Source organism: Triturus cristatus, chromosome 12, assembly GCF_964204655.1.
Source record: "Triturus cristatus chromosome 12, aTriCri1.1, whole genome shotgun sequence".
Lineage (NCBI taxonomy): Eukaryota > Metazoa > Chordata > Amphibia > Caudata > Salamandridae > Triturus > Triturus cristatus.
Window position 1 is genome coordinate 65,225,151 of NC_140595.1, and position 12,789 is coordinate 65,237,939.

Below are 12,789 nucleotides of genomic sequence, written 5' to 3' on the forward strand. Positions count from 1 at the left end.
CCATCTTGGGAGTGGGCAGAATAGTGCATCCTGGGATAGCCAGATGCCACACTGGAAGTGGTCACCCGGTGGGAGGGTATATGGTAGCTCATTGGCTACCAACCACCTGCCCTGAGGGCATTTTCCAAGCATAAAGGGGATACCTCTGGCACCCAGACCACAGATCTCAATGACACGGAAGAAGGACCGAATATTACTGCCATGCTGCACAGAGGGACCTGCAAAGAGAGGCTGCACCAATGAGGACTGCACCTACTGCACTTGGTAGCTAGCGAAGAGAGCGACTATGCCTGCCGTGTCGTGCTTAAGGAGAAGTTATCTCAAGAGCCTAGTCAAGCAAAGAGAACTCCTTGGGCCAGCTAACAGGCCTCCTGTTCGCAGCACAGTGACACAACAGCTGAAGGACCCTGCTAGGACAAATTGGTAGCCCAGTCTACAAGTCGCTACCACGGCCGCCGTACGGCTTCAAGGACCAAGACCCGATGTACAGAGTTGCACCAGAATTCACTGAGCCAGAGAGTGCAGTGAGAGATGTTCTTGGAACCTCAGAAGGAACGTTATTGATCCAAGAAGGATTGGCCTGTAACCTTGACAATGGGCAACTGGTAGCCCCATGGCAACTGGACTTCAGCCAGACCATAGGGGACTTTGTGGGACGTCAAACCTGCAACAAGGACCCCCTCACCATCTTTTTGGACTGAGGAATGCCTGCAGGAGGGCCCCTATCAACCGTGTCACATCCACGATATCGTTAGAGCATCTTCAGCATCCTTCATCCCTTGCATCAGGACCACTCCATAGGAATGTAAATGTCCAGTATTTGTAAAGCGTGAACAATTACCCAAGGGTGTCAAGGCGCTGGGGGCCATCGAGAAGATTAAGCGAGCTACTCCCTAGTCACATGGTGGTGGGCTGATCTGCCACCGTCACTGGGGATCAAACCGTGAGCCCCGGGTTCCGGGGTCAGTCGCCCTGGCCGTTGCTCCACACCTCTTGCAATGTAGATAAAGTGCCTAGAACTGCTGAAGGACTGCTTCTTCTGTGAAGGTAACTGTTCTTGAGGACCTTGATGGTCCCCCTGACTAGCTCCCTGCCAGAGTTGGTTGCTTCAAGTACTTCCAACTGACCGAATTGACACTTACCTACTTTTTCCTTGAAAAGGTTTTTAAGTGTCAAATTAGTCAACTCTGCCAAGGCTTGTTCGTGGTGAGTGAAATTGCTCTGATTTTAATACTGATTGTAAAATCTATGTTTCAGAGATCTCCAGTGGTTTCATTTTCGTTCTAGTGACTAAATTCTTATAAAAATACAGTCTATCTTTATAAATTAGTGTTGGATTTCTTGAGTGTTGTGTAGATTTTTTCTTTCATTGTTTTGGTATGGAGACAACGCTACCCAGGGTTGAGCTGAGGGTTTTACAGACAAAGCCTACTGGACCGAAAGGGGTTGGTGACTGCATTACACATTGAGGTTGCACAACCACACCATATAATACACCACATTTCCTCACATTAGTAGACATGGAAATGAATAGGTTAAAAGAAATAGTGCATGGGTGATGATAAACACTGAAAACACGATTTGCACTGTCGAGTTCAAAGCCCGTGAATACCAGGAATTTACTTGCATGCACCTGTTCCCTGCTCCTGCCATTGTCTCTGCCCTACTAAAGCATGTGTATTTCCATGACATTTAAACATAACTTTGCTTAAATGACATTTACGTGCAATCGGGAGGGACCTCAATGTTCAAACCTGATGACTCACTACAAGGCAGAGACAAGGGCACACCCAAAGCAACATAAAGAAAGACAAAAAGAGAAAGAAAGAAAACAAACTCTGGTTTGGGAACAGCGGGGAGCAAAAAAGGCGCCATGTTGCCAGTGTTTAATTTATGCTGGTGCTTAGAAACCATTAACCAGTGGGTACGCCCTCCATAGGACTGCAGGGTCACATTGGCAGTTGAGCCACCCTATTTATTGGTGCTTGACGCTGGGTTTCCATGCACGGGTCAGTGTCTTCGAAACACAGAGAAAGCACTCATTTTGTAACAAGGCTATTGTTATGTTGCTTTTTGCAAACAAACCCAAGTTTTGAGAGTTTATTCTGAAAAAGAAAATATGGCGCCCCTCTGTATTTCGCTGAGCCAGTGGATTCCTTCAGGAGAAAGATGTCTCCACCAAGAAGGCGGGGATCTCAGATTAGGGTGGGAGGTCCACTGTTGGGGCAGACAGCTTCTTGTGACCAATGAGTTGGAGAGCCTGCCAAAATGACCCAATTCATCTCTTTATGTGTCCGCCTGTCTCAAATTTACTACATGCATGAATTGCGAATCTATTCATTAGTTTTCTTTCTCTGTGTTGTCTCTGCCTGAGCTTCACTTCAAATTCTTCTCAGCTGGAATACTGTCCATATGGCTTTTGGTAATTTGTAACTAGCTGGGATAGAAATGTGGGAGGCCAGAACTGAGGGATGAATGTTAGCAGGTGATTGGATGTAAGGACTCCCTGGGTGCTGTAACCAGAATAATATATTAGGGTAGAGTTTTCTATCATAAGGTGAGAGAGGCACTACAAATATACTTCTGAGTTCCATTTATTGTATACCCAACATTCCTCTAGCCTATTTGGTCAATGTCCAGTCAATTAAGAAATTCAACCTCACCAGTAAAATATTTGTTATATAATTTTTATTGAATATTCCTAATAAATAATTCCAAGATATATAGCAGACACATTTCGTTCCAGAAAGCAGAACTTCTTCAGGGCAATAGTGTGCATGTCCAGTTCTTAGTCTCAGACAAATGAATCCAGTATACAAGTGAATTCAGTATTGTTTTTCTAACAAGAGCACCAATATGGTGGGTGCAAAAGAAACAAGGTCGCAACCCCCTGCTGAGCAGGATTTCATTTGAGTTCTGACTGTACTCTTGTAAGGTCCAAACAATCTGACCCACTGAGTTGACCTGGTTTCTGTAAGGGCTCCTATGTTAGCCCTTCATGGCTTGTTGTAAGCAACAAGGTGCCCAAAGAGGAAATAGGTGTGGTTTGTGTTCCACAGCTGGTCAAAACTAACAGAGCTGGAATAAGGAGAACGTAAAAGCCCAAAAGAAGTTATTTAAAAAAAGAAAAATGTATAATCCAACAAGTCAAGTCACAATTTAAAGAAAAGGGAGCATAAAAATGTTATAAAATATATTTAAAAAATATCTTCAGATAATACTATTGGGCCAAACACAGTCCAAAATGTAATCTATTATTCAAATTCAGGTTTAAAATGTAGTTACTACACATTTATGGGTCAAACCATCCTGGTTCATCGGTAAAGAGGGGTGAATCCATAGGGAGCTGGTGAAGATGCAGGATGCAGCAGTTGAGTATCATCTATAGAAAGGCGCCTTGGCCAAGTCTCCAGCTTGAACCACTAAGCAGAGGCTGGTCAAAGTAGTATCACATTCAGGGGCAGGGCACTCATCGGCTGGCGTCCAGATAATGCTGTACAAGTAGCAGGCACCTCTTGCAGTCAAGGTTTGATGCTGATTTAACAGGCTTGGATCAAACATTGCTCAATGCAGAAGGTCTCTGCAGCTCCATTGTTGGATTGCCTTGTTCAAAAAGTCACTTTATTAGTTGCCGGTTTCTCCAAGGGTAATTCCACTTAACCAAGCCCACTTTATCAGCGTCTCTTGTCAGTTCCCTTGGAGCATGAGTTCTTCTCAGCACCTAAGGTACGTCAATGCAACTTCTTTCTACCAAGGCAGCACCTTCTGGCATTAGGACTTCCTCAAGCAGGGTCCTCCAGGAACCCTTGTTTTATCAATAGCAGACTCCATATGCCGGTGAGACCCCAATGACAGAAGAAAAAAAGTTCAAGATAGAGTAGATGGATAATCTCAGCACTTTACTTCTTAAGCTCCAACAAACATTCCCAATAGAGGTGGCTCAAGCATGCAAATTTAGAAGTAGAAAGTAGTTTACTCTTCGAGGTGACCCCCAAACAAATCCTAATAAACACTCTAGGCTTTCATCTCCTATGTCAGCAACAGTGTGATGGATTACTTATTCTGGGATTCTTCTTTGTATCATCAAATATGTCCCTACTTCTGAAACCCAAGATGGTGGGAACTTGCTTCAGTTGTTCACAGCTCTCCACCATTCCCCAAATCCACACTTGTCGGCACCATTGCCCAAACCTAACTCTGCTATTTTTGTGTGTGTATGAGCTAGACATTTCTTAATGGTACCCCGCTTTCTGGAAGCCCTTGGCATGTAATACATGTGGTTGGATCTGCATTTGCTCTGTAGCCAGCAAGACAGCCCACCTGCTTTCTACGCATGAGGAACAACATCACAACCTGATACACTGCAAAGATACATGGGTACCCTTTCCACCAGGGACATCTTAAGGATTTTGGGGGTGCTGGGCCAAACACATTTTGTGGGACAGTGCTCGCAATAACTTTGAATTTATTTTCAGCTCGTTCACACCCTTTTTATGCCAAACAATATTAAAATACACAATAAAATGTCCCAACATTTAAGGAAAGTAGGCAAATGAGGTGTAATCACTTACATTAAATTCTGTAGCGACTATGCTAGTTGAATCCACACCTTCAGAAATTAGCAAGAAAATTAGGCAACATCACCCAGGTATACTTCCATATCACTGTATGCGATCCTTTGCTTGACTGACCTATCCAAATGGAGAGAGTGGCCTGGCTCAACCAGGGGACCCAACTAATCTTCATTTGCTGCAAGTGTGGACTGAAAAACGCACATGAAATTTAGCTGGGCATGCGCAGATATGAGAAGTATCAGAAGTTTAGTGTGCATGCCTGGCACAACCATAAAATGACTTCTCAGTGCTTCATGATTTTATTAACCTGGAGTGGGGTCGAGGCAGAGAAGGATTGCTGAACTGACAAAAATATACTTTATAAGTAAAACACAAAATGCATTGTGCTTAAATTGATTAGTAGCTGGAGGTTGTCAAAGGATGCCCCTTGGAAGGTGGAGGCCCAGGGCAAATGCTGGTGTTGCCCCTAGCTTAAAACATCTCTGATCCCCACTTGCCACCAGAACTTAATTTGAGCCAGTGGTTTTGGTGCCCGGCACCGGCACTTAACTGTCAACACCTGCACTTATAAAAGTCTGCCACATGGTGGCACTGTTTGTCTACATTACAGAGGAACAAAACAAAAGTTATTTATTAATTCAATATACATTAAAAATGACTAATACCTGTCGCGTAAGCCGTTGTTGTAGCTTTAGGGGCCTTGAATAGCCAGAATTGTCCCACTTATAGAGTGTGATGGTCTGTAGTTGTGTTGGTTCCATCACTAGAGGTGCTGGCAGGGGCAATGGGTGGTCCAAGCTGCAGTGGCCTCCTGACTGGGGCCCTCGCACTTATATTTTTTTACAAATTAAGCACTGCTACCCATGCACTAGTATCCACAGCACATTTCCGCAAATATTCTGTAATTCTATCTCTGATTCAGTCTCATATGTTTAAAAGAAGCCTACAGTGTTAAGACAAAGGCAGCAGTGTGCAACTTTGGCCATACCGAAATGTGTTATCAACTTCCCTACCTAGCTTCCAACAAACTGACATGTTATCACTGGCAACTAACCAGTGTTTTCTTCTGTTTACATTTTAGTATTTTAAAATTCTAATGAAAGAAGGCGGTAAGGAGTCTTAATGCTGCTGGCACCTCGCTAACATATTTTACTCTGCCTGCAATGCACTGTGGGTAAGCACGCTGAAGGAGGGACAGGCAGAAAGTAAATTAGAGAGACAAAGAAGAGGGGAATGATGAGAGACCACACTCATAAATAAGCAAAAAAATGGAAAGCAGGTTTACAAGTGGAGCACCCTGTGGTAAATAAAAAGGGTACATCAGGGATAGAGGTGCGCTGTGAAAACTGGTTGGACATGGGGGTCACAGGACACCCATTTCCAGACCTGCCAACTCACACGGTGCCTCAGTGTGACACAATATTGGCTCCCATCACATGGTCACCCGGTGAGGAGCCGATATCACATGGCAGCAGGGTAAATGAACTGAATAGTGGATTTCCAGCTTGTTTTCCAAAGCTTTGAACTGCCGACATCCATTAAGGGGTGTGAAAACACCCCAGGATATCGGGACCAGCCTCAGCAAGCTTTTGTTTTGTTTTTGGAGGAGGGGGCTTGGGGGCAGGGTGGTCGCAAAAAAGCCATGAAGGTACTTCTCGGCATGAGGCCCAGCCCCTTGTAGGCCCTGTCCCCTCCTAACACAGTGTGATTTTTGTTCAAGTTGGCAGGTATGCCTTTCCCCTTTGCCTGGGTGCTGCTATTTCAACTCACCAAACACAATAGTAGAGCGGCGGTGAGTCGGAAGAATGACAAAAACAAGTAAATGTGGATGATTAGCAGAGATTTCACCAAGTGGCAGTCACACAACAGTGAATGTTGTGTAGTGAAATGTCCTAGAACCACCAGTCTTGGTAGTTTGGGCAGGACTGTTCCTACTGGAGCAGAACCAAGACTGATTTGCACAAGGCTGGGTCTAATCTGAGATGGCATGGGGTAAAAAAAATGGTTGTTTGCAATGCTGCTCGAGCAATTGCCTGTGGTTAGACTTATGGCTAACAATCATCCCAACACTTTGTGTGTTTGCTATAACCAAAGACAGAAGGACAAAGTGTACTCACTGGAGCATAACTAAAGAAGAGTTACCTTGGCCATAGTTGAAAATTGCTTGTTGGGACAAACAGGCAACAAGCTACTGAATGGCAGACAAAGACAGGACCTCAACAAGCCCTCAGGGAGGAAAGGATTTAGTACCTAACAGGCTCTGCTCCGCCTCACAATCCTCTCAAACAAGGATATCAATTAGGGAGATGAACTTTCACCTTTGCAGCTCAGAGTCATCCACAGTCATTGTCAGAATTGTGCTGTGACAATGACCTGAGGAGTGACAGCATTCATTACATGACTGTATCATATCAACCACTTGCGCCCAGAACCCTGCTCTCTTGTTTTTTTGTGCAGCCGGTGCTTTCACTGTGGCAGTGATTGTAGGTGGTGGGCAAAGGTACTCTATCTTGGGCATCAGGCTTTCTTTCATCACTAGACTTTGGTCCAGAGCTTGAGTGAGAAAGGCAGAAGGAGTAGGAGGAAGGAATCACACATCTTTGTGATGAGATTCAACACCCTCCGTGCCACAAAGGAGAGAGCATTTGAGTATCCAGCCAAAAGCCATTTGGTTGCCGATACTTTACAATTCTTAAAAGGTAGAATCAATATAGGATTACATTGTGTTGCGTTAGCATATTTTACAATGCTCTCAAGTTTACTGCACAGTAAATGCAATCTGCTCACTGCAGATACTTGTGTTTCATTCTGCAGATCACGAGACACACAACTGGAGTAAACCCACCACAGTTTGACATGCACTCTCACACTCTGCACAAAACTACCTATGGGTGGGACTGGGATTAGCCCACATCTTGCCCTGGTGAGGTTAGTGTGCATGAAGGCTCAAAATGCAGATTCACAATTCGACTGGGAATGACTGGGAATATTTTTATTTGCATTTAAACACTCAAAAAGCAGTACAATCAACAACTATCCCTTGCCTGGGCATGTCAATATACAGCTCCCATCACATATACATCCCATTTGTGAGTCCGCAGTAGATGGGGTAAAGCGTTGCCCCCTCAGCAACCTTGCAGGATAATCCTTAGAAGCCCACCTCCCGGCGTCCACCCGTAGGCATACCATATACTCGCAGAGCGCGGAGTCCCCATGCAGGAAGTACCCCCGTGTAATTGGAGCAACCAAACAAGATTCAAACAACTACCCCATGCTACGACCCTCCCCCCGACCCCCCCTACACCCACCCCACCGACATGACTGCTTGACAGGATACATCGACTCGAAATGACTCATGGTGTTGCGTCTGTTGAATTTATTCGCCTAACTTGAAATCCGGAGACCGATTTTCATGTCATGCTGACAAAAGGTACTGCTGGTATGTAGGTATCTATGTAGGATTTTGAAGAATGGAGACATAGTTAGCTTTCTCAGTGTTGTGAAATATTGTTGTTTGGGAAAAAAGTAAGGCTTCAACTTTTTCCTGAACGCAAGGCGGGATTGGGTAGATCTGATGATTATGGATATGTTGATCCAGATGCTGGTTTTGGAGATGGAAATGTTTATCTACAATCAATTTTAGAACTGCAGCGATGAACTTTGAAATGGGTGGAGCTTAAATAACCGCTTTGAATTGCACTGAGAGAGCAAACAAACCAAGCGAGCCTGCCATCGTCTAGGTGCTTTTGCGGGGGATCAAAAGTTGAATTTTTTTTTTAAAAGTAGGGAAATCTCTTTATTCTACATTATAATTAAGGATGCCAGTTTTCTGTTTTAATGAGTTTTACAAATAAATACCTACGGAAAACAATGTTTCCTGTCTGTATTTATTTTTAAAAGTGGGAAAATACAGAAAATGGTGCTTCTTTTGAGTGACTCGCCATGTTGTCCATCGTCATCAGCCTACAGCTGAGCTGATAGAAAGCATGGGGAGTTAAAAAAAGGATGAGATATCCTTAAATACAGACATATATATAACACTGCCACTCTCAAATAGATTTGATTCACTGGAGTTGGGGGATTGACGCGTGTGTAGGGGTTCCCACACGGGAATTCCGTCATAACGGGGGAAAACCGGAGGGGCACACTTTGTCGGGGGCTGATGACACTAGGGCAGGGGTCAGGAGAATAGAAGGGGGTAGAGAGTGGAGCAGATAAAGGATATGCAGGTAGCTTCTAACGCCCAAATTACATCTGATCACCCCCTGGAGACCCCACGTTCTATAGTACAACAGTGTGTGAATCTAAACAACAGAGATAACACTGCTAGCCCCCCCGCCACCAGTAAAAGCCCACACCTAGCTAGGCCGAAGGCGATAAGCTCAGCACCTCAAAGCCTAACAGCAAAAAAGGGCGATCGCCTCCTAAACCCTGAAGTTTGCAAGGGTCCACCCAGGTTAAAAAGTATTTCTTGGAACATAGCAGGTCTCGCCTCCAAACTGGACAATCCAGAATGAGGTTCGTTCATTGATCATCATGAGTTCTGCATGTTCCAGGAAACCTGGGCTAGGACGGACACTCACAGAGAGGGCTATGCTACATTTAGCATAACAGCATCCAGCACAGGCAGGGTAAGGCCATCAGGGGACTATGTACCTGGGTTGGTGTGCACTTGGGATGTGTCGCCAAACAGATAGAGACATCATCCCGGGATATTCTTTGCATTTTTTTAACCTTCCCCACGAAGATCAGAATCGCTTTGATTAATGTCTATTCCCATCCAGTTCGCTATGGTTTAGAGTCACCAACCCTTGAACAACTAACACTCTTTCTTCCCTCAATTTTGGGGTTATAATGGGCGGGGATTTTAATTGTAAGTATGAACTACTGAGTGGATGGACCACTGACAACCCAAGTGATGAAGATCTCCACTGGGCTATCCTGGAGCCAGACATCCCCCAAGTACGTGCATGGTTCCTCTAGTGTTGCAACTGAATACTCTTACACTCAAACACTCCCTGAGAGCTTGCAATGGACGCACTGAATCAGATATACCAGGGCATTATACCAGGGCAAACATCTATCATAGATTACATCTTGGTGGACTCTAAATCATGGTACAGGGTGCTAGACTTTAATATTGTGCCCCGTATCGATAGTGGCCACAATGCTCTTATACTAGAAGTTATCTCACCTTGTGATAAGAATGTATCTGTAGTATCATCACCAGCAGATCACAGGCAAAAACTGAGAAATTGCAGGAGGAGAGTGCGCTGGGGTGATTTTTGCTAATCTGAAACAAAGATGGCTCGAGTATATCAAACATCTATTCCCTTTCTTTTAATAGTGGAACGTTTAACTGGGATTGATGGGGTTCCAAACTCCCTTTCCGAAATATCTAATAACCATCAAAACCTAGTAAACAGTCTGGCCAATATATTCAACCCAATCAAAAGAATGAAAGGGGTTAGAAGTTCAAAACATCCATAGTACAATGTAAGCTGCCGTAAGGCCAAGTCAGATCTTATTGCCGCAATAAAAAAAAAATGATAGGCCCTTGATCAGAGAAAAAAGGGTGCTACATAGCAAAGCCATTCTACAAGCAAAAAAAAAGATGGGAAAATGAAGAATGGGACACCCTGAACATCGCCCTAAGTGCGCATGACATGCAAACTTTCTGGAATATAGTGAACACCGGATCACAGGAATCTAAAAGTGCAATAGAATCCAACATAGCTGAGAGCAAATGAAGGGTACATTTCCAATCACTATATGTGAGGGAGGTGGACGTAGACGCTCCAGTGGGCATTACTTCTATGTCACACATGATAAATACCCCACCCATCACCCTCAAAGAGACATCAGAGGCAGTAAATAAGATTCTACCCTCCAAGGCCCCTGGGCTTGATAAGATCCCAGGCAATCTTTTTCGCTCCGAACCTGCCATTTGGATTACCTACCTGTTCTCCTTGTTCAATGCCTTACACCTGAGCTGAGGCCGACATTATACCCATTTTTAAAAAGGGATCACCACTTCTACCCGCAAATTACCACCCAATTAGTCTCATTGACGTAAGTCAAAAAGTATTTGCCTGCGTCCTTCTTGGACGGCTACAAAGCTAGATGGATGAGCACAAGGTACTCAGTCCTCTACAAGCTGGGTTTAGAGCCAAGATTTCAACAATTGATCAAATTTTTAGGCTCTAAATGTTATACTGGAAGTGTGTACTTCAAGAGGGTGGCAGCCTCTGTCTGATTTTTGTGGACCATAAGTCCGCATTTGATCTGGTCCCGAGGAGGAAACTGTGGCCACTCCTGTTGGATCTGGGCGTCCCACCTTATCTTTGTCATTTGTTGGAACGCCTCCACCAAGGGAATTATGCCCAAATCAGGTATGGGAAAAATGGTTGCATCCTGGCCCCGACTCTCTTTTGTCTTTTTATTATTGGCCTAGTTGAGTCACTAACCGCAGAGCTAGACATTGATGCCCCCAAACTCGCGAACTGCAAAATTACAGCGATAATGTTTGCGGATGATATCCTCCTTCTGTCTAAATCACCCATGGGAATCCAGAAGGCCCTGAACAATTTTAGTTCTTTCTGCAGAAACCGAGGCTTGGAGATAGACTTACAAAAAAATAAATATATGGTCTTCAATGCAAGTCCTAGTACTCGTCCTAATCCCTGTTTAGACGGAAAGCCTTTAGAGAGGGTCTCCATCTTTGAGTATCTTGCCATCACGCTTACAGCAGAAAAACTGAACTTGTGAGCGCAAATCCAGAGTGCAAGCCTAAAGCTAGCACAATCTACGGGGGGGGGGGGGGGGGAATTACTAAGTTATATAGGAGCTGTTCCCAAAAAATCCCTAGCCCGGCAGTGGATATCTACACAGTACAGGCCATGGGTACTGTTCTGTATGGTGCGGAAATCTGGGGCCATCACCCCTTGGGCTCTTTGGTACACTCTGAGAACTCTTTCGCTAGGCAACTCCTTGGTCTTCCCCCCAGCTCCCCTCTTATACCACTCAGAATGGGCCTGGGGATTAGACCAATTTCTGATGAAGCTGCCCTTATACCCCTTTTATTCTGGCATCGTCTCTGGAGCACCCCTGAACTGTCAGCCTATAGAGAAAAGCTGAGTGAAGTGCTGAGGCTTCAGGGTGCGGGCAAACTCGCCTGGCTGGTACACATTAGGACCACTTGTGTTGCAATAGGGAGAGGTAACCTGTGGGCCAATGCAGGAGAAACTTGCCTTGCTACACCCAGGAATACCCTAGTGGAAAGTTATAGGGAATACAAACAAATTCAGGCCACAGGGAATCCCTCAGTTGGTCGTTTAACACTCGAGTTTCTACAAGTAAAAGACCAATACAGTCTAGAACCAGTCTTGGATGATATTCAGCCATTCTTGGCCAAAAAACTATATCTTCAGTTCAGACATGGGGTGTTCCCACTGCGCGCATTTACTAGTAAATGGGCGGACACATCTGATCGGGGTTTCCCAGCTAGTAGTAATATAGAGGGGACAGACATTCATGTATTTTTTATTTGACAAGGTTATGAACAGGCAAGGATGCGCTGGCTCCGCCAGACATCTGGGAGTTAGACACTGTAGAGAGGTATGCAGGTTATTGAAATATGACACACACCTACCTATTGTGTTTTCTGTCTCACGTTTTTTATTCTCAATGTGGGGTGTTCGTAGTGCCATTTTAAAGTTATCTCCCTAGCGTGGACCGACATAATGTATCACACTTTCTCCAAGGGGTCCAGTTTTTAGTTCCTTATTGGTACCTTTGTATAGTGTAAGCAACCATTTTATAATTGTCTTAAGAAAACTTTTGAACAATATTGCTCAAAATAGATATTGATCATTGCTGCTTTGCACAATTGTCTATTGCTGTGAGGTTAGATTATGGCCACGCTCCGCCTACATATGGGCCCTTTATGAATTTAATATTTTAGATAATGTATTAATCTTCCAGATGGCCTGCAGGAGGCACAAGCACTTTCAGATTTTGTAGTTTGTCTATATGATGTATGTTGGAAAACCCACTCCCACACTAGAAGGGGTGGTGGTGGTCTTCCGGACACACTGTGGTAGCTTGGCTCGAGTGGTCAGGAATCAGGCTCCGTGCTAAGCATACAACATACCCGAACAATAACCATGCGTGCATCCGTTCCAAAAACGACTCTACACCGTAAAAATTATGAAAA